A 4,988-nucleotide genomic window follows, 5' to 3' on the forward strand; every position below is an offset into this window, starting at 1 on the left:
GGGTTTAGTGTCCTATAGACAATTGTTCTAGGATACAAACTTAATATAAATGAATTGTTCTTTATATCATTTGTTTTAATGAGATATATGTTTTATAACCATATAAAGGCAATCCCTTTTAAGTACTAAATAAAGTCTAATAAAAGGAAATCTGTAAGTTTGTTTAAAGTGATTATAAAGTGTTCATACAAGCATGAAGTGAGACAAAACTTTATAATAAACTAATAAACTTAAAACCACCTCAAGTCAAGTGATATGTTTAGGATTGATATATCACTGTTGAGACTTGCATGTAACAATGTCTTCTGTCCGACAGAAAGCTGATCTCACAAGCTTCATATATACAGATATCTGGACAGTTACATGGATCCGATGAAAAGTAGTTCATTAGGATTGGGGATCCGATTACAGATAACAGGATGGGTAGATTCATCCTTGTCACATGTTCATCTCATTGGTATTAATAGGTATAACTAATCCTCAGACTCAAAGGAATATTAATTGGTATTCTAGATTACAGAATGTGACGCTTTAACTCTGGTGTAACACGATCCTTAACAGAGATGACTCTGGGGTGTGAACAGTAGACGTTGGGTATCACAGGAAGTGATTGCGGGATCGTTATATATTGGATTGAGCATTTATCACTCCCGATAAATGGGAGATACATCCAGATCGCTTCTGGAAGACTCGACTCTAAATCCTTGCAATGTGATAGCTTAAGACTTGAAATACAGATTTCACTTAACCTATCTATTTGAGTTGACTCGGCCTGTACAAGTAAAACGAACGTCTCGCTATATGTGACTTGACATCATCCATAGTCATAAGATTCAGTTCAAGGATGTAGTTGATAAAGGATCGAATTATACTGTAACTAATACGGAAAGGTTAACGACAGAATCAACCTGTCTTCTTATGGCTCTGGGGGAATGATTACGGACTTGCTAATCACATACTCTGTACATCATTCCGTTATGCAAAGATTAAATATAATTCTTTGAAAATTATTTAATAACGTTGCATATGGCTAGAAGCAATAAGAACCTAATGGGTCACACATAAGACTTGGAACCTAAAAGAGAGATAGATGTTAATTAATTGATGGAAGACCAATTGAGCCCAGTAAGGCCCATGGACTATAGGGGGTCGAAATTTATGTATGCCTACATAAATAATTAGTTTGATTTTATTAATCCTAATTAGATTAGGATTATGAATTAAATTAATTAAAGAGATAAATAAGTTAGGAGTTTTAATTAGATTATAATACTCCTATTATTATCCAATAAGGTTATTATTATTATCCTTAATGTATTAGATATATAATGAGATAATAATTAGGAATTCTATTCCGAATTGAATTCCTATTCAGTAACCTAATTCTATCTAACTAGGGATTAGATACAGGTGATTATATATAACCCCCCTATAGGTGAATTTCGGCCAACTGAACTAAGTTAGCCCTAGTGATTTTCGAAATCCTATATTGAAAAGAGAGATAATTTCGACTCCCCTAGTTTGAGGACGAGATTTTCTACGGCTTCCTTCCGATCAATTGATTTCATCTATTTCTTTTATCCTTGATCTTGTGTTGATTAATTAGAGGCAATCTACTTTGGTTGCTATTCAACGGTTGATTCTAAATTAAACTTCCCGTGTTTTATTTCGTGCTTGGGAACTCGGAGAAGAGTTGTGGGCACTTCATTAACAACGGTAGATTGATCATCAAAAGGTAATTCTTCTTATCCCTCTTTATATGAAATAACGGTTAACGGATCTTGTGGTTTATGGAAATAGGTTAAAATTTTTATATTTCCGCTGCTATACCTTAGCCTAATTTCCAACAGCGTGGAGAAGTCAAAGCTTTGGTATATTGACAGCGCATGCTCGAGGCATATGACTGGTGATGAAACTCGGTTCATCACACTTGAGCTTAAACGAGGTGGTAACGTAAGCTTTGGAGATAATAAGAAGGGTAAGATAGTAGGGTCATGTACTATCGGAGCTAACCCCACTATTGAGTCAGTCTCCTTAGTTAAAGGTCTCGAGTATAACATATTGAGTGTAGCTCAGCTGTGTGACAGTGGTAGACAGGTTATATTTGATTCTACTCGGTGTCGGATACTCGAGGGAAAAACAAATGCTTTGATTTTAACTGCCCCTCGTGTTGACAATGTATACATGTTGAGTTTAAAAAAACAGTTTTCTAAAAATATATGCGTAGTATCAAAGGAGGACAACTCCTGGCTATGGCATAGGAGACTTGGTCATGTAAGCATGGATCTCCTTGCCAAACTAGCAAGAAAGCAATTAGTTGAGGGATTACCCAAACTCAGATTTGAAAAAGATCAATTATGTAATGCTTGTCAGCAAGGCAAACAAACCAAAAAGTCATTTCAAAGTAAAAATATCGTCTCAACCAAGAGACCATTGGAATTACTACACTTGGATCTTTTCGGACCTGTCCAGCCACTCAACTTGGGAGGTAAGAAATTTTCCTTAGTCATTGTAGACGATTTCTCTCGGTATACTTGGATCATCTTGCTGAGTAGCAAGGATGAAACATTTGAGATGTTTACAACATTAATTAAAAAGCTTGAAAATGACAAAGACCTAAGAGTAACTCATATTAGAAGTGACAATGGTGGAGAATTCAAAAGCCAACAGTTTGACGAATTCTGTGAAACCAGTGGTATTGACCATAATTTCCCTGCTCCTAGAACACCTCAACAAAATAGGGTTATTGAAAGGAAGAACAGAACAATTGTCGAAATAGCTAGGACAATGCTGAGTGAAAATAGGCTTCTAAAGTATTTCTGGGGTGAAGCTGTCCACACAGCATGCTATATTCTCAATAGGCCTTTAGTTAGACCTATTCTTAAGAAAACCCCATATGAACTTTGGAAATGACGAAAGCCCAACATTGGCTACTTTCGTGCCTTTGGTTGTAAATGCTTTATACTCAATACAAAGGATAACCTTGCTAAATTTGATGCTAAAGATGACGAAGTGATCTTTCTCTGGTACTCAACTAACAGTAAAGCATATAGGGTGTATAACAAACAAACTCAGGTTGTAGAAGAATCTGTCCATATCGAGTTCGATGAAACTGACCCTGCAAGAAAGTCAACTCATCCCATCAAAGATGAACCAAGCTTAGCTTCCGCTGATCGAAATGGAGCCCCTGAGTCATCAATACAAGGACTGACCAAAGGTAAAATCGAAACTGAAATTACCTTTACTGACCAATCAACTCCTCCAGAAATTGTAGAAACACCTATTCCAGACAACTCAACATTGCCCAAGGAAATCAAAATACCAAGAGGACATTCAGAAAAGTCCATTCTTGATGCTGCTGGCAACAAGTTGATGACAAGAGATCAGCTTAGGAAGTTTCTCAGCAATGTTGCATTCATCTCAATGCATGAGCCAAAGAATTTCTCTGATGCTGAGCACGACGAACATTGGATCAATGCTATGCAAGAGGAGCTTGATCAATTCAAAAGAAATGAGGTATGGGATTGATGACTTATGGAGAAATTCCGATCAGTTTTCGTCCCTGTGCGTCGTTGGGTTCGACGGGGGGAAGCTCCGATGCCAAAGTCAGTAAGGAAGAACAAGAGAGCAAACTGAATTGACAAAGGATAAGTGAATGTGTACCTTGATAGCCTGAGACGTAGGCTATATATAGCTATAAGGTTGTAACTTCCAGTAACTAGAAAGTCTCCATTAATGTCCCATTAATGGCGGTTACAGGTTACCCTTAAGTTGGCGGTTAGCTAATTGATAGCTCATTAATGGTCTAGATCGGCCCAGCCGTTCTAATGGCGGATTGAGGAATCATGGAGATCCGCCTCATAGGTTCGCCTGCGGATCTCTTGTGGTGGAACCTTGGTGATCCGCCCATCGGATCCCTTTATTCCTATACGCCATGGTGTTTACGTCTTTGGTGATCAATACGCGGCGTTCTTTAGGCGAATATCCCTTTTGATCCTCGGGATAATATCACAATGTTATCAGGGATTTAGTACCTAAACCTATGAATCAAAAGACCATAGGAACTAAGTGGGTCTTTAGAAATAAACTAGACGAGCAAGGCAACATAGTCAGAAACAAAGCCCGACTTGTAGCCCAAGGCTATAGTCAGCAAGAGGGTATTGACTATGGTGAGACCTTTGCACCTGTAGCTAGGTTAGAGGCTATACGTATACTATATGCATATGCCAGTTTTATGAACTTCAAATTATATCAAATGGATGTTAAAAGTGCATTTCTTAATGGCTTTATAAACGAAGAGGTTTATGTTAGTCAGCCTCCAGGGTTTGAAGATCCAAAATTGCCAAACCATGTTTATAAACTTAAGAAGGCCTTGTACGGCCTGAAGCAAGCACCACGTGCTTGGTATGAGAGGTTGACCAGTTTCCTGCTGACCAGGAACTATGTCAGAGGTAAAGCTGACACAACCTTGTTCATTAAGAAAAAGGGTAAAAATACCTTGCTGGCACAAATTTACGTAGATGATATAATCTTTGGTGCTACCGACGATTCTATGTGCAAAGAGTTTAGTAAACAGATGCAAACTGAGTTTGAAATGTCTATGATGGGCGAACTCAACTTCTTCCTTGGACTTCAAATCAAGCAAGGGAAGAACGACATCTTTATTAGTCAGTCTAAGTACGCCAAAGAAATGCTAAAGAAATTCGATATGGAAGAATGTAAGCCCATATCAACCCCAATGGGTACCGACACTGTCCTTTGTGCTGACGAGAAAGGTAAGTCAGTAGACAGCAAGTTATATCGAGGTGTAATAGGCTCTCTACTTTATCTTACTACTAGTAGACCTGACATTCAGTACTCAGTATGTTATTGCGCAAGATATCAAGCTGACCCCAGAGAATCTCATCTTATAGCTGTAAAAAGAATTTTCAGATATTTGCAGAGCTTAGTTAATGCAGGTTTATGGTATCCAAATACAAGTAACTTCA

Source organism: Euphorbia lathyris, chromosome 7, assembly GCF_963576675.1.
Source record: "Euphorbia lathyris chromosome 7, ddEupLath1.1, whole genome shotgun sequence".
In the NCBI taxonomy this organism is placed as follows: Eukaryota; Viridiplantae; Streptophyta; class Magnoliopsida; order Malpighiales; family Euphorbiaceae; genus Euphorbia; species Euphorbia lathyris.